Source organism: Marmota marmota, unplaced genomic scaffold, assembly GCF_001458135.2.
Source record: "Marmota marmota marmota unplaced genomic scaffold, marMar, whole genome shotgun sequence".
NCBI lineage: Eukaryota > Metazoa > Chordata > Mammalia > Rodentia > Sciuridae > Marmota > Marmota marmota.
The window spans coordinates 6,970,498-6,989,246 of record NW_026000211.1 but is presented as its reverse complement, the minus strand read 5'-3'; the positions used below and the strand labels follow the sequence as shown (position 1 = coordinate 6,989,246).

At 37.6% G+C, this 18,749-nt stretch overlaps 1 protein-coding gene across 3 annotated transcripts in view; it reads left to right on the top strand.

The window, feature by feature from the left end:
- The window catches only part of Mtus1 (microtubule associated scaffold protein 1), a 143,834-nt gene that overhangs the window by 1,036 nt on the left and 124,049 nt on the right, over nucleotides 1-18,749 (top strand). The window lies entirely within an intron of this gene.

The following is an 18,749-nucleotide window of genomic DNA, read 5'->3' as shown; positions in this document are numbered from 1 at the left end:
GATTGGGGGGGGGGGCGGTTCACTTAGACTGGGTGAAGCCCATACGCCAGCTTGTACCCCCAGCCAGAAGCCGCCCACCCGGCACTTGAACCGCCGGGGCCAGCGACCCCAGCCTTCCCGCTGGGAGGTTTGCTTGGGAATCTGGGCTGAAAATGTGGGAGACATGGGGGTTGCTGCAGTTCCTAAGTCTTTTCGCTATGCCTCATTACTTCCTGCGGCTCGTTTGTACTTTTCAAGCTCTCTAGAAAAATCCACTCCTAGTTAAGGCCACCTTATTGACTACTCAATAGTAATTAGTGGACTTAGGAGTTGAACTTATTTTAGATAAATCTTTTTTGCCCTAATCCTCCCCCTCCCCCTAATCTTAAGACATACTCTTTTCTGCTAGGTCATTTGTAGATTTTGACTTGGAATAATTAACCTTAGAAGGGGGAATGAAGAGGTTAATTATTCATTTAGCCTGCCTGCATAGTTGCACCTATTCCGTTAAATACTATTTTAAGCAGTCAGTGTTCTAAGCAAGGAAATCCAGTGTATTTTGTTTGTTTGAATAAAACCAAAATCTTAGGCCAAACAAGAGGGGTGAGAGCTTTCATGTTTTGCCAGGTGATTGGAATTCAATCATCACACTAAATCACAGCTCTGGGGATGGGAGTGGGTAGGAGTGGAGTTTTAAGGAGTGAATTCCTGGGAGAGGAAGAAATCTATGGGGTGGTGGGGGGGGGGTTAAAAAAAAAAAAAGAAATACCAGACCTTGCTACCTGGAAGCTATGACCTTTTTAAGAAATCTAACTACACCCAGATAACAGTGTATGGGTAACTCCAAAGGGAACTGCATAATCGAAATTGTGGTTACATAGACCAACATTTTTAGGGATGATTACAGCAGGATATGATGGACTTTAAATTAAAACGGTACCCTACTTACATAGCTTTACAATGTGGAAAATTGCTTTTATAGAATTTTTCTTTAAGTACTATATATATTCCATAAAGAAAGTTATACCCAAAACCTTATTTGCTTATTAAAAAATAAAAAACCCTCATAGGAGTCGAATTTAGTTTAAAATAACATGTAACATGCAGTTCTTTATGTAATTTGCACCAACTTTTCCCACCTATTCTTTCTGGCTTTTGGTGGTGGGGTGGAGCTGGAGATCAGTTTTGTGCCTGTCATCCTATCAAGGTATACCCCCAGCCTCCAACATCTGTTCTTGTAGAGAAAATAGTGTTTGGTAGAGGTCTGCATCATTTAATTAAATGTCAATAAATTAAAGTTGACTTTTAGAGTGTTTAATAGGATTATGACATTCTAGATGAATTTCTTATAGTATTTCTTGGAAGCTAAGCTCCAATTATTAGACTTGAGCTTTTAATGTCATTTAATAGTCCTGTTAACTATCTTATGATTTCAAAAGTAATGCATGCTTGATATATAAAAATTAGAAGATTCAGAAAAGTGCAAGAGTTAAATAATCGTACTACCGACCTAAAGGTATAATTAACATTTTCTTTGTATATGTTAATATATAAAACAAATTGTTACTATAATATATACCAATATACATGCCATTTTTTTCTTGCTTAGCATATCATAAAAATTTCTCATGACATTGTCTTCAGAAACCTTATTTTAGTGTTTATGCAGTATTTTATTCTATAGTTGTATCGGTTTATTTAACCATTTTCTTTTGTTAAAAAAATTTTTAAAGACATTGATGGACCTTTATTTTGTTCATTTATTTATATGAGGTGCTGAGAATCGAACCCAGTGCCTCACACATGCTAGGCAAGTTCTCTACCACTGAGCCACAACCCCAAGCTCCTATTTAACCATTTTCTAACAGCTGAACTTCTGTTTATTTCCAGTTACTATTATTAAATATACTCTTAGATAAATCATCCTTTTAAAAACTTTGGGACAGGATATATTAGGAAGGAGTCCTTGAAAAACAGTTCATAGTTCAAAGTCTCTTGATAAGCATTTGTTTTCAAAAAAAAAAAAAAAAAAGTTTTAACCAAAGTAATGTTTATCAGCATTCTGTGAGAGTACTTGTTAACATGGATCATCCCTAAAAAAGGAAGAAATATTCTTGCCAGCTTTATAGGTGAAAGATGCTACCTCAATATTTAAATTTCCATTTTCTTTGGTTACAAATGGTGTTGAACAACAAAAAATATTTTTGGTTTATTTCTTTTTAAATTTTTGTTACTGGGGTTTGGACTCAGGGGCACTTCCACCATTGAGCTACATCCTCACTTCCCCACTCTTTTTTTTTTTTTGAGACAGGGTCTTGCTTAGTTGCCCTGGCTGGCCTCTAACTTGCAATCCTCCTGCCTCAGCCTCCTGAGTTGCTGGGATTAAAGGTGTATGCCACTGTGTCCAGTGGTTTTCTTTCTTTTTAATTGGATATGGTGCCACATTTTTTCTTGGAACATTAATGTCTTTCTGTGAATTTGTAAGAGCTCTTTATGGATTGTTAGAAAACTTTTGCCATCATATTGAAGATAATCTTTCCATTTCAGTCTTTGCCTTGTAAGCATTTATAGTGGTGTTGATCAACAAAGTTCTGTACTCAGCATTACTAAATCTATTGACATTCTCGAGACAGAATTCTTAACACTTCTAAATTATGTTTAAGAACTGTGTGTGAAAGTGGTAGAATACTTTTGTGAAAAGAATTCCTCCTCAAATTCTGAATTGGAAGCTGTTGTAATGGATTGGAATCTATGTTCTAGAGTATATAATATTGCAGAACTTCTTGCATTTTTTGGCGAGAAATTGTCAAGACTGGCAAACAACGTTCTTTGAAATCAAAGCAGAAAGTTTCAAATCCCAGACATTGAAAACCTTTTAGATTTGTTGTGATTATACAAAGCAGGCCCACAATTCCTTTGTTTCCATTCGTCCATTTCTAGTGTAATTTTGTCAGACTCTTTTGCTATTAGTTATTGTAGTTTCTTACAGAATTGTTGATATGAGACTTTCCTTGATGTCTTGACAGTAACGTTTTTCCCAAACTAATTTCCAACACTGTTCATAGATTAAACTATTTGTTTGAAGGGGACAAAAAACCTTCCTGATTTCTCAAACATATCTTTCTATATATACTATGGAAGTTTAAATATTTCCTGAGGACTTTTCAAAGGCTTCATTGAACCGCATGAGTTCTCCATCACAGCCTGAATCCATGCATTCTCTCCCGCCCCCCAATCTTTAGAGCCCAGGGGTAAGCCACGGGGTACTATTTGGGCTGTGAGCATGAGGTTAGTACTCCTGGTGTTTGGTGGCAGACTTTCTCTGGAGGTGAGTAGGCCTAGGAGGAGGTGGCCCTATAGCTGGCAGTATGTGGGCAGTGGTGACTGTGGCCTTCAGAGGAAGTAAGCAATGGGAGCTGAGGACGAGTGATCACATTCTACAGAAAAGAGGAACCAGGTCTCATGGTAAGAACTCAGCTAGCCTGAAATCTGGTTCTGAAAAACCTGCTTTGACCAGAGGTCTCCATGCTTGAGTTATGATAGCCTAATGTAATTGGAGTAGCGATTTCTTCTAAAAATTTTATTCCTAAACCAAGTTTAATTAAAGATTGCTCTGATGATAGTTAATTTAAAAAAAAAATGCTCTCAGTATTCTTTGAAGTCAGCAGTTACTACTACTCTTTCATGTGGGCAGTTTTCTATGATGATATTAATGAATAACTTTCTTGTTCACTTGGCCCAAGATTAAAAAAAAAAAAGTTTTTCATTTTGGGGATGACAGATTTGAGGGTCTATCTTTACTATGTGAATAAATACTGTAAGCTTCATTTTTGTACACCATAAACCAGTTTGTATTTGTGATTTTTTCAGATGTACAGTGTTACACAATTGAGGAAGAAAGATTTGCTCAACCAATTGAGTGTAAATAAGGTAGTACCTAGAGGTACTTCACTTTGTAGCTTTCAAACACTTCAGAAGTACATATTTCCACATAAATCTTAGATTTACAAGACAACTTAATTTGTTCATTAAAGCTAGTAGGTTTTCCTTGCACTGTAGCTCAAATACCATATTGAGTACTGAAAATGTATTTATTCAAAGATAAAATGCTTTTAAGTTTTGCTGTCAGGCCCGTGTCTCAAGGATGTTCATGTGTACACATTAGTTACATGAATAAAACAAGAAAAACCATACCTCTTACCTTCATTGTAACTTAGGAACTTAGTTTTACAACTTCACAATGGAATATAGTTTTAAAGTCATTTGAAGTTTCTCTTGAGGAAACGTGCTTACTATTTGTGTAAAGTTGACTAGAATCTGTGTGTATGTGTGTGTACTGGAGATTGAACCTATGGGCTTTAGAACTGAGCTACATCCTCACTTCTTTGTTATTTTTATTTTATTTTTGAGGCAGGGTGTCCTCACATTGCTGAGGCTGGCCTTGTACTTGTGATCCTCCTGTGTCAGTTTCCTGAGTCACTGGGATTATAGGCATGTGTCTGGCTGAGTAGAATCTTTTTGAGCAATGAAAAAAAGATGAAGTGCAGGTCCTAAGTTCCTTAGACTAGCTGCAAAGGGGCAAAGAGGTTGCAAGGAATGACTTCCAGGCATTGTAACTGTGCCTGAAACTATACTGATTTCATGTGTCAATAAGGATTGTGCCAAGAGGAAGGATAGTTCTGCTCAGTTTCCCACAGTGTAGAGACCTCTGGTCAAAGCAGGCTTTTCAAACCAGATTTCAGTGCTTCCCACCAGCACAGCAGAACAGAGGGGTAGACTAGGAACACATGGGTCTTCTAGGTAAGATGCTTTGTAATGGTTTTTTATTCCCATTTTTAAAAATATTTTATTTTTGGTGCTGGGGGTTGAATCTAGGGGTGCTTTGCCACTGAGCTGTATCCCTAGTACTTTTTGTTTTCTGTTTGAGACAGGGTCTCCCAAGTTGCTGAGGCTGGCCTTGAACTTGTATTCCTCCTGATTCAGTCTCCTAAGTCACTGGAATTACAGGTATGCACCACTGAGCCTGGCTGGAATGGGCTTTTAAAACTTTAAAAATTACCTTATTATCATTCTTTTAATTATATATCTGTGTTGTGAACAAATTGAGTGCTAAGAAAATTGGATGCAAAAGAAAATTTAAGTTTGAGGGCCTATCACAATTACCATGATGGTCTGCTATTAACTAAGATATTGCAGAAACTTAAATTGGCATTGTGAAAGGAGTCCTTCTGTGAAATATCCATACTTACTAGAAGAATAGGAAGAAGAGGTGTAAGAGTATATTCTTATGTAAATAAACATATAGCTTAAATCACATTTATGACTGTATTCTTTAGTCTTGACTATTGGGTTGTTAGCTTATCTCCTATTTTTTTCCCTACATTGGAGCCTTGGTAATAATTAACTCAGGTGTTATTTACAGGTGCTATATACCAATCCTGAAGGAAAAGTCAATATTTCTTCACCTTATTTCGATAAGCAGTTCGTATGAGGTATTTAGTAGTGTTCAGTTGCATATAAGAAATTAATTTTCTTTCATATTTATCTTTTTTTTTAATGATTGTTAATGATTAGTGATAGCATGTTGAAACTGCAGGTCCTTTTCAATCAGAGCTCATTTGGCTAGCTTGATGAAATAAAAATAGAAGCCAGTGTAGATACAAGCATTCTAAGGGATGGTATTCAAACATAGATCTGCCCTCTTCCCCCACCTCTCTGTCAAGTAGTTGAGTTGTACTTACCGGAATACCAGTTAATCATCTTGAGTCATAAAAAGTTGTATTTTTTTTTATTATACAGTAAACTTCTATAGTGTAATCCTCTCATTCTTAGACACATTACATAATTGAACCATATTTGCCTGTCACTAATCTGATCCAATAGGGTTTAACTGCAGTGAACCTGGCAGAAGTGCCTCATGCTGGTAGAGAAAGATGGATTGGAGAAATGAGAAGTGGGTTAAAAAGGCTGAGTTATATCAGGACCTGTTTATTGAGAAAAATGCACTTGTTTTATTAGATCTTCCATGTCAGCCTCACATGCAGAACCAAGCCCTTTATGTATATAGTTAGGGCTGTGTTTTCATGTTAAATGGCAAGTAAAAGAATCTTTGCTGTTTGAATATTATATTTGATTTTCATCATCCACAAGTCCTGATTCAAGCACTTTCTATGGTCCAAATCTTGTACCAGGGCACAGATATGAAAAGCATTTGGCCCCAATTCTGAGGATGTTACTCTCTTTGTTGTTGGAATTATTTCCCAAGTTGTTATTGTGCCATAATTCCCACCAAATTTTGGTAAACAGGTTGTTTTGACATTCTTGATTATAATCATCATGACTCTTTCCCTTCTTACTAGAAGAGCTGAAAAGCAAAAACACTTAATACTGTACTCTGATTTTACTTAATTTCTCTGAATACTGTTTGGTAGTTAATTTTTCCAATATATGAATGGATATGTATATTTTCTCCGTGTAGGTGAAAATATATATACACATTTAAAAAAATATATACTAGGGATTGAATCCAAGGCCTCAAGCATACTAGGCAAGTGCTCTACCATTGAGCTAGTTCTCCAATATCTTCTTGTTACATTTTGTAAGGCTTTTGAAGATAGAGTTCGAACTTTACAGTACTGGGAACATTTGTACTTTTATAATTATTTGTGATGGATGTAGCCTGATAAATCATATAGAGTTCTGATGACATGGAAATTCAAAATTATTTTTTGCAGTTAATTAGTAGAAGGTCTTTTAATCCAGAAGTATGAATTTCCTTACTCATTTCCCCACTTTTCTCCTTGACCTCTCTTGCTCTCACCCCTCATCCCAAGTTACATACTGGACAAGCAAAGGGACAAAGGAGGTTTATCAAATGAAACTGAAATTCAAAAACTTATAACCTTACTAATATATAATCATAGGACAATTATTTCCTGTGTCTCTCTGGGAAGGATGACGTTGGAGCAGAGTAACAGAGCTGGAAGGTGCAGAGGATCCTGTTCCTTCTGAGTTACTTTTTTGTTAGGAAGAGCCTTTCTCAGGACATCTGCCATACCCATGTGCAAACTCTTACACAGAATTGATTCCACTTGTGATAATTTATTACTTTCTCCACTTACACAGAACATCACAAGTTGATGATTTCTCTTGAATACCAACTTGGGCTGTTTTCTGTTTAAAGAACTGTCTTTTACAACTTATAGAGGAGAATTCAGATGACTTTTCACGCTGAGATTGTTCTTTCTCCTATAGTATTTAATATTTGTGTTTCAGAGTAGTTTTGCATTTCTATAAAACCTTTTGGTAGTTTGCTAGATTTTTTTTTTCGATACAGTAATGGGGATTGAACAGGACCTGGTGCATTCTAGGCATGTGGTCTATCATTGAGCTACATTTCTGGCTCTCTTTTCTTTTTCTTTAATTTTGAAATAAGGACTTGCTAATTTGCCTAAGCTGGCCATGAACTTGTGATCCTCCTGCTTCAGTCTCCTGAGTGACTGAAATTACAGGCATGAGCCACCATACAAATCACACATCTGATTTCTAGAATTCTTCATTATTGAACTCAATTTAATGCTCTCAAGTAAGTACTAACAAATTTGTTGTTTAACATTTAAGAAATATTTCTGTCAACATCTCATTGATGTTGCTTTAGGAAGACACTAATGGGAACTATTGCAGAGGGATTTACTAACTCTTAATTTCAATGTGAAAATAAGGATCTAATCAATAAAAGTGGAATGGAGATAGGAAAAAAACCTGTTTCTTTTATTATGAAAAAATGTAAACCATTTTATATTGCAGATTGGACTATTATAAAAATGCAAGTTTTAATTTATCAAATGAAACTGAAATTCAAAATTTATAACCTTACTAATATATAATAATAGGACAATTATTTTCTACTTCAATAGTAAAAGGTATTTTGAGCTTGAATAATTTGCCCTCTTCCCCACCGTCCAGTACTGAGTATTGCATTTCTTCTTTTGCTTTTGAATTTGGAATGCTAAAATAGAGGTATTTCTACAATTAGCTAGGTTTTGCTCACCCTGACCTCAGGTATGAGACCTTGGAAAGATACTTTGTTATAAAATTGGAAAAAATGTTATGAGTATCAGAACACTTGGAACAGGAATGTAATGGAGAGTGCAAAAACTGAGCAATTAGACACAGTCAGGTTCATGTCTCAGGTCTTCTATGTCAGCTGGGTGACCTTCCGTGAGTTACTTCATTACCTCTGCACCCCAGGTGCCTCATCAGTACCTCATGGCTAAGGTGCTATCTCTTGGGGTTATTCTGTCACAGTGCCAGGTATACAGAAGATCAATAGGTGCTAATAATCTCATTTGTTTTAAATCTCTTCTGATTCATAAGTTGTTTTCTTAATTTCCTTGACTTGGCTTTGGTGAAGGTGTTGCTTAAACTTGCTGGTGCTCTCTATTGGAATCAAATTATTAGGAAGGAGCCTGATAACTTTCCCTTTTCCTTTTAAAGATTTGGTTTATACAGTAGCATTTGACATTTATTCTTGTTACCTTTTGGTTTTGTTACCTTTTGGTTTTCTTTAGAGCTGTGAATTTAGTGACCTGCTCATATTTTTTTAGATTGGAGCTGTATCTTTTTAAATCCAAGCAGATACTTTCACCTTTGCTAAAGTCTGTATATTATGTTACCAGTTTTCTATCCGCACATTTTAAAAGTACTTAGACTTGAGTCATCACTTCTTGAAGTAATAATGCTCTTGTGGATTTTAAAGAACTGAGGGCCCCTATTCTAATAATTAAGCTTTAACAGTCCAAAATGTTCAAGAATATAAATTGTAAAATCTTACTATTTATATGTTTAAATACTAAAGAGATTCTGAACTTTTATTGAGGCAAAGTGAAATTATGTTTTTGGAAAGCACCTTGTTAATATAACACATTAAGAACATTTTCATTCAGTAAGCATGTCAGTGATTTGTGCAGAGCAGGTCATGATAACTCTGTTTGACACAGAAGGAAATTGGGGACCAGAACTATTTGAATAAATGTTTTGTCTTAAGTTAAGGACTGGTACTAAAGACTTCTACTCATTCTCTACTCCCAACACAGTACTCTTACTTGACGAGCTTTAATGTCAGTAAAATGTAATAAATTAGTATTGCCAGTTTTTTTTTTTCCTAAATATTGGTGTTGAAGTGGGATCCAAGTTATGCAATGGTTTGGAATATAAAAATTCAGATGACATAGCTTAGAATTATGGTTCATTATTGTTCCATTTTCTAACCACAGAACATTAATACAGAATGTTAAATGTTGGAAGTCATTTAGATTAGTAGCACAAATGGAAATTTGACAGTTACATATTATTACATTTTATTTCATTGCTATAGGAATTTAGCTTTCAGACTATTCTGAAAGAACCATCATTTGGATCTTCTGATTTCATCCCATTTCATAAATTAGCTGTCCAGTCATGTTGAATAGGGACTGATATTTGAAATAATTTCTTCTATAAGAATACGAGTCCTATTTCCTTATTAAGCTACACAGAGGCAGGTAATTATTGGGGTGTATAGGGATAATTCCCTGGAAATTCAGCTAAAAGGTGAGGCCTGATGTCAGTTGGAACTGGGAAGAGATGAATGCCCCATGAAACCAGTTACACCTGAGACCCTGGGTCGCATTTCTAGCCCTGAAAGTCATCAGCTCTCTATTACCAGGTGTTGTCTAAGAAAGGTAGAGTGTTGGGACTTTAACAGTAGACCCTTTTCTGGAAGTTGGCAGTCCTTTTGCCTAACCAAAGTGAGTTATATGTGTACATTTGTTGATCTTCTGTTCAAAAACTTTTATTAGCCAATGGAAAGCCTAACGTAATCATTTTCAAGTGAAGGATACAGGAAGCTGATGTTTAATAAAGGTTGGGAGGTACTAGGTGAGGTGCCAACTTGCGTAACCCCACACACACAGTGACGATTTTCAGTTGGTCTTGGCACGATTCAAGTGGAAAATTATTTCCTTTAAGCCAAGTGGACTTTGAAGAGATGTGATACCTGTCCAAAGGTTTTGAACAAGGAGCTATTCATGGTCATATAGCCCTTTCTGGAAAATATTTTATTTTAACTTTAAACTCTGCCCACCTACCTGGCCTACCTCATTTCCCTCAAATTGCTTGTGCTATTTCTTGGGTAATTTCTCTAGGGAACTATATGTAATTTTACAAACAAAAAGCATGCAAAGTCTTCAAGTCATTTCTTTAGCCCAACTGTATAGTCCTTGACATTGTTCTTAATGGGTACTGGGTATGCATGGTGGTTTAGTTTTTGTTATTTACTTTTACAACTTATAGAGGAGAATTCAGATGACTTTTCACGCTGAGATTGTTCTTTCTCCTATAGTATTTAAACATATAAATAGTAAGATTTTACAATTTATATTCTTGAACATTTTGGACTGTTAAAGCTTAATTATTAGAATAGGGGCCCTCNTTTTTTTTTTTTTTTTTTTTTTTTTTTTTTTATTTAATTTTTGGTACTGGGGATTGAATTCAGGGGCTCTTTATTACCGAGTAACATCCTTAACTTTTAAATTTTTTTATTTGAACTTACGATCTTTGTGCCTCAGCCTCCTGAGTCATTGAGATTACAGGTGTACACCACCATGCCCAGCTTGAACAGTTCTTTCTATACTGGCTCAATACTGCTCTTGAACTTGGTTTTGTTGTTTTGACTCTCATTTTTTACAGATTTTCATGGGGAAAGAGATCTACTTTTCAGTGGACTTCTGAAAATTATCTATTTATGATGTAATAGCCAAAATTTTGACCTTAATTAGACCTTAATTTTGTTTACTTCTCTATTAGTAGTATTGAGACTAGCTCTTTATATTTATTTGCTCAATAAATAGTTTTAGGGATTTTGACTAAGGCTGAGAAATACATTTTTGAGTCATCAGAAGTCTGTTGGCTTGAGACTGTAGGCAACTGGCACATGGTCCTGACCTGCTTTTTAAGGAGATGCAGTCTATGGCTATAGTGCCCTTAAAGAGTTGTGTCCAGAGACCTACATTTAATAGAAAGGTCTGGGTGAATATATTTAGGAGGTAACAGTAAAGCTAAAATTCTGAATAAGTAGAACAGATAAATTAGCAGTTAATTGGTATAATGAACATTCAGAAGTTTCAAATGGGTAGGAATGATTAGTTGGAAAGCAGATTTCAGAACAAGAACCAGAAAAAAATAATGTAAATTTTGACATGAAGTATTGGATCTGTCAGAATGCACATTGCTGGGTTTTTTTTTGTTGTTTGTTTGTTGTTGTTGTTGTTCCAGGGATTGAACCCAGAGGCACTTAACCACTGTGCCACATCACCAGCCCTTTTTATGTTTTATATTTTGAGACAGGGTTTTGCTAAGTTGCTTAGTGCTTCACTGAGTTGCTGAGGCTGGCTTTGAACTTGAGATCCTCCTGAGGTCCTGGGATTATAGGCATGCACCACTGTGCTTGGCTGCACATTGCTGTTTACTGGCCATGTGATGTTTGAAAAAAAAATTGAGATAAAATTAAGTACCATGAAATGAAATGCACCTAGTGTAAGTGTATAATTATGAGTTTAGATAAATATTCCTGTATGTAACCACACATCAGTTAAGATTTAGAACATGTCTATCATCCCAGAAAGTTCTCTCAGGCGAATGAACAAGATGTTGAGCTTTGGTCATCAGCACGGTGAGGACGATAATAAAGGTTGTCAGACAAGGTTGTCAACATTACAACCACAGCAACTAACAACTGGGAATGTATGTTAGAAAGTTTACAAAAATTTCATTTAACTCTAAAACAATCCTGTAAGAGGGGTTGTTGTTGTTATGTTGGTTTTTGTAGATGAGGAAAATGAGGTCAAGATTAATTTTTGGCTTGCCAATGTAATTCAGTTACTGAGTCAGTTTGAGAGCTCCTTGAGAAACGTGTACCCTCCATGTCCAGGTGGCTTTGGGGTCTGTTGCTGTGTATTTTTTTAAAAATATTTTTTAGTTGTTGATTTACCTTTATTTAATTAATTAATTTATTTGTATGTGGTGCTGAGGATTGAACCCAGTGACTCACACATGCTAGGCAAATGCTCTACCACTGAGCCACAACCCTAGCCCCTGTTGCTGTGCATTTAAGAGCTACACATGTTAGGTGATTTTGTGATTGTGGAGAGGAGGATGAAAAAGATTCCCCATTTGAGCTTGGCACAGTGGTACCTGCCTGCAGTCTTACCTACTGAGGAGGAAGGAGGATTGCTTGAGCCAAGGAATTTAGGGCCAATCTGGGTAACATAGTGAGACTCCTTTAAAAAAAATAATAAAAAGATAAAGAACTGGGCTTAATATCCATTGCTGCTATTCATTAACTGTTTTCTTGGGCAAGGTGCTATTCTCCTGGAAACATCAGGTGAACATCTCTGAAAGGGAGGAGGAATGGGAAAGGTGACTGTCTTGTGACCTGTCTGTCCAAAGGCCTGTCAGTGGACTCTGAAGAGCTGAGCCCTGATGTTATCTTTGTCCATGGAAGAGGTGGCTGCTTACTCCCCACCCTGACCTCACACAGTGCTGATGGTGCACAAGTAAGCAGGCATGACAGTGTGTCAGAGAGAGGAGGTCCCCACTTGCCGTGCTGAGCACTGTGCTGACCAGCTCTTTCTCTGGCTAGTCCTCCTGATGTTCAGAAGCTGCAGATCGTTTCTCAGCTGTTAGGTCATCCTCGCTTCACAAAACCTGTCAACTGTGTTGGGAAAGAGCCTTTTTAAAAAAGTTCTATTTTAATTTTCTTCCCAAAGAATATATCCTTGATACAGAACAGTATGTGTTGGTTTGAGGTGGGTGACTTTTTAAGTCATCCAAAGAACTATGGAGAAGTCCTCTGGGCTGAACGTAACATGAGCTGCTCCTGAAATGTGTTTAGATGCTGGGTATTAAACATACTACCCTCACTTTTCTTAGTATTAAACCTAGATCCTTAACTCCTTAACAGTGCTCAGGGAGGGTCCATTTCTTCCAGCCCCAGTCACTATAGCAGCCACAGAAGCACTTACACAGTATGACTTTCACAGTACAACTCAGAAGTAGAATTTTATTTGTTTCTAACCCAACTTGCTCACAGGTCTCCGTTTCATCTCTCTTATAGAGAACACACAGCAACCACCAGATAACTTTTGGTTAAAACCATCACTCCCAGGTATTTAAATTTGGTCAATTTAAACTTCCTGTCTTGGGCTGTTCTCTCTTTGAAGGTGTCTTCTCCTTCCCCAGTACAGCCCTTCTGAGTTGATACCTGGATTCTGAGGAACCTGATAACATGGCGGCACTGGATAAGAGTGGTCTGGTCCAGGTGCTGCCCTTTAGGCCTCTGGTCTCTGAGGCAGCTGATCATGGCTGATCCTTGATGCCTCTGTCCCTGTGCATCCTGTGGGGTTGGTGTGTGCTGGTGAATGTGGTCCCTGTTGTGGCTTCTGCTGGCAAGGTCAGCTACACTGCCCTTTCTTTAAGTGTCCCAGGCCTTTCCTAATCCATCGACTCTGTCAGTACCAGCCTCTGTGTCTTTCTCTGTGGGTCTCCTGCTTTGATCTTCCTGGAGGTTTGCAAACTGTCCTCCATATCCCATTGCTGACATTTTGTTGCTTAGCTCAGAGCTTCCAAATGCAGATTGTAAATCGGACGTTTGGTGACAAAATGTTAACTAGGATGCAGTGAGATGGAGAAAATATAAGGTGATTATGTTTTCAAAAGTCAAAATTCATATAACCCAACTAAAGGAATGTTTTTATTCTGCAATTATGTACTCCATTTTTAAAAAATTAGAGCTTTATGTTTATACAGAGTAGTTGGGTTCACCCCTACAAACTTGTACATGCATGGAAATCTGCTTCAGTTTATGATTCCCCCCTCTTTTCCATCCCCTTTTCCCTCCCCTGCTCCCTCCTCTCTCCCATTCTCCTTCTTCTACTGTACTTGACTTCCTTTCACTCATCTATTAATTTATATTTGATTGAGTCTTTATATTATCCTGTCTTTCCCTCCCCCTTTCCTTTATTTTATTTTAGCTTCCGCATATGAGAGAAAGCACTCAACTTTTTATTTTCTGTGTTTGACTTATTCACTTAGCATGATAGTCTTTACTTACCTCCATTTATCAGCAAATGCCATAATTTCATTCTTTTTTATGACTGAGTAGGACTCCGTGGTATATATACCACAATGTCTTAATCCAGTCATCTATTGATGGGAATCTGGGTTGATTCTATAATTTAGCTATTATGAATTGTGCTGCTGTAAGTATTGAGGTCTCAGTATGGCTTTAGTAATGCCAGTTTTAGGTCTTTTAAGAAAGTTTTTTGAAAAATTTTTATTTGTTGGTACCAGAGATCGAACCCAGAGGTGCTTAACCACTGAACACCCCAGCCCTTTTAAATATCTTATTTAGAGACAGGGTCTTGCTGAGTTGCTTAGGGCCTTGTTGAGTTGCTGAGGCTGACTTTGAACTCGCAATCCTCTTGCCTCAGCCTCCCAAGCCACTGGGATTACAGGTGTGTGCCACTGTGCCTAGCTCAATTTTATATCTTTTGGGAAAAATACCAAGGAGTTGGATAGCTGGGTCATATGGTGGTTCCATCCCTAGTTTTTTGAGGAATCTCCATACTGCTTTCCGGAGTGGTTTACATACTCCATTTTTGTGTTAAAATAGCCTTTATAATTTGTTGACAGTAGTTGTCTGATATACTCATGGTGGCAAAATTAAAAGCTGGTATCCCCTTGTTGTCTCTCCAGAGTTCCGAAGGGAAAGTTTTACTAGTCCACAAAATCTGAAAGGCTGAGAAACACTCACCTGCCTGCTCCTTATCTTCAGCTCAAGCTTCCCTGTCTTCAAGGAGCTGCACTTAACCATTCCCTCCATATCCATGGCCTAAGGTCCCCATAGGTCCCCTTAGATTTTGGTCACCTCTACTTGGGCAGTTTTTGTAAGTGTTTGCTTGTAGTTTCTTGTCTTAACTGTAGGCCCATTGAAGGCGCCTTGAAGGCAGGGTCTGCCTTGTTCACCACTTTGTGCCCAACACCTAGCAAAGCAGTGGAGGGTTAAGTAATATTTGTCAAGTGATTGAAAGCCCTTGGTGGAGAAAGATTCCTCTGAAACAGGGTTAAGCAGGGAAACTGGCAGTGCTTCTGGGGGAACCAACCCCCATTGTGAACCCCTGTAGTTTCTCTGGGACTGTTCAAAGTGCTATTGTAAAACTCCTTTATGTGCCTAACTGGAGACTCTGAATATAATAAAAATTACATAAGAAATATTTCATTCTCAGAAGTCTGTAATATGAAGAGAATAGTGATAAGGAAATTGAAAAAGGTTTAAGTTGCTAACTGAAGCATATTTATATAAATGTAGAGAATAGCATTATCCTCAACTGTAATCCACATTGGATTTAGTTAAACCACACTGCTATCTTGCCTCTAACAGCTAAGTTAGGAAGTTAGTGTCCAAAAGGAGAGAAGTTATTTTATCTGATTAAAATACTTTACACAGGGTTGAAATCATTTGGAGAAAAGCATGAGTATAAGGACTGGAATTACTCATTTAAAAAAATTGGGGGGCTTAAAATTCTACAGATACTAATTGGATTAGTATGGTAGGACATTTCTCTCCCATCTTTAAGTGAAAATCCTTATCACCCGCAACTCTGTCTTTAAACTCTGAGCTGATGCCAGGCGTAGTGGCTCATATCTGGAATCCCAGTGGCTCAGGCGGCTGAGGCAGGAGAACTGGAAGTCAAAGCCAGCCTGAACAAATTAGTGAGGACCAAAGCAACTTGGTGAGATCCTATCTCAAAATTAAATATATATATTAAAAAAATGGCTGGGTATGTGGCTCAATGGTTAAGTGTCTCTGGGCCCAGTAACTGCTCCCCACCACACATACACATGCACACACAAAACAAACATCTCTGAGCTGATTTGTCAGGTCATCAGGACTCATAGATCTATGATATTGGGAGCAATGACCCTGGCCTTGGTCAGTTTGAAATTTGTGGGCCACAGCTGAGGATGAAGTCAATATATTATCGAACTGTTTCTGTTGAATTTATTGCCAAGGGTAGTTATTGATGTTTCCGTCTTCATTGACTTTCACATACCAATGATTTTTAAAGTCTGTCAGTTAAGACATCATACCATTAGGAGCCAGACTCAAGGGCCATTTCATGGAGATGAGAGCTTTGAATTGAACACATCATCCTTACAAATGTAAAACTGACAAAACCTGATTCATGAATTTCCAAATTCTTCTCATAGCACAACATGCATAGTAAGAATTTTTTTTTCTTTTATAAAATATATCATCTGCTCTTCCATGTCTATTGAGGACAAATTCTGAGATCTGGTAGGTGCCGCCTTCTTGCATTACCATCTAAGAAATGCAAAAAGTAGCCAATATTGGAGCAGTGAGATTTTATTTTGCTTGTGAGGATAAGGGAGGGAACTTCACTGGGTTTGTTGCTTCCTGAGGTCCATGTGGTATTACTTTGTTCTCCCAGACTGCTCTCACATTTAGCAGAAATTCCAGCTCCAAAGTGGATGCAAGGAAGGATACCTGACAAACAGAGGTATACTCACATTTAGAGCCAGAGACTCTCAGTAAACAGATGCTAACTACTAGAGCTGGGACCAGTGAGTGACTCTTCTTTCTTTATTTTTAAATATTTATTTTTTAGTTGTAGTTGGAGACAATACCTTTATTTTTATTTATTTTTATATGGTGCTGAGGATGGAACCCAGGGCCTCACACATGCTAGGCAAGCACTCGACCACTGAGCTACAACTCCAGCCCTGAATCTTTTTTATTTTATATAAAATTATTTAAAATTATTATAAAATTATAACCTGAGTCAGATACATAAAAGGTGTTATCTTCAGGGGTTTCATAAGGTCTTCATTTAATGTTATCAGCAAAAATCTGGAGAGCAGATATTTTTAACACCATGGGTTTGTGTGTTCAGAAAAAAATATTCTGATTCTTGACAAAGTTCAGCTTAGGGATAAAGAACAGAGATCAGTTTTGATATGTTAAGATATCTTTGGAGGGAGCTCGGCGTGGTGGTGCATTCCTGTAATCCCAGCAACTCAGGTGGCCGAGGAAGGAGGATTGCAAGTTCAAGGCCAGCCTCAGAAACTTAGTGAAACCCTCACAACTTAGCAAGACCCTGTCTTAGAGATAAAAAAGACTGGAGCTTAGTAGTAAAGTGCCCTTGGGTTCAATCTCTAATACCCCCTCCATCCCACACAAAGTCCTTGGAGGAAAGGTGCAAAATGAAATATGTAAATTTCTCCCCATAGTTTTAGATGCATTCTCCCATGAAATTCCAGTTGATATACTTAGGCCTAGTTTGAGGTTCTTATATTCATTTTAGTAGTGAGATGGAGAAGCCAAACAAATATTTATTTTGAACTTAGAGTTCTTTTTTTTTTTTTTTTTTTTTAAGAAAGAGTGGGGGGGAGAGAGAGAGAGAGAGAATTTTTCAATATCTATTTTTTAATTCTCGGCGGACACAACATCTTTGTTTGTATGTGGTGCTGAGGATCGAACCCGGGCCCCACGCATGCCAGGCGAGCGCGCTACCGCTTGAGCCACATCCCGAGCCAAACTTAGAGTTCTTTAAATTTATATTACTGCAGTTCTTTTTTTTATAGAGGTGTAGAAGATTAGATGTTTTAGCATCAGATATAGTTTGTTTCTGGAATGCCTGTTCCAATTAGAACTGATAGATGTTACATGTATAAATAGCACAGGGGATATTTAACTTACTACATCGTCTTGGTATGCTCTTTTTTTTTTTTAAAAATGAAGGATGACTAACATTTTCTTTTGGATATTTTTTTCAATATCTTTTTCCAATGCTGTTCCACAAATCTGAAATCTCAGTGTCGGTAGTGCCCAGGACACGTTCTCATCTGTGAGTTGTTTTCAGTTTCCTGGCACATGGTTCAAAACCTCCATAGAGGAGTAGTACCTCTCTTCCATCTCTGATTTGCTAACCTGATGAAATCCTGGATACCAGGCACCATATACATGTGAAACAGGAGCCCAGCTGAGGACAGTCAGGTTTGTTGAGGCTGTCCTCTCCTTTGTGGCTCTTTGGAGATTCTTGCTGTGTTAGCAGAGGAATGTTGCCAATATTATTAGGACTTCCCTGGCTTCTGAAGGGCTTCTCTCTAAAGATTGCCTCATGATTATCTAGGGCCAAGTTAGGAATCAGAGGGGCCGCTGTCCTAAAAATAGCTTTCAAAGAGGGCCTGAATGGCACAGATCCACCATGGCCTTCCTGCCGCCAGAAGATGATCACATAAGAAGGGAGGCGATGGGGCCAGGGTGTTGTCCAATGACAGGTGTGCAGAGGGAGAGAAGCCTGAATTTTCTTCCTGGCTTCTGCAGGGGGAGGTAGAAGTTTTACTGGTTGACTTTAGAACAAATTTTAGAAACAGTAACAGTAAATATTGAGGCCCTTCCTTTTATGAAGATAGGTTCACTGGTATATGTTTCTAGGTGATTCTAACTTGGGAGAAACTCTTGTATTTAAAGTTAATCACAGTAAGTCTGAGGAATCTAAACAGTAGCATGTGTAGTTTTAGCATCAGTTGTATTTGTTTCTGCCTGGGAACACAAGGTGAAGCATTGTTTGACAACTTGCAGACAATAGAATGTTTAAACAGAGGCCAATACATTTGAGATTGAAATTTAGGGGAGGATTATTTAACAT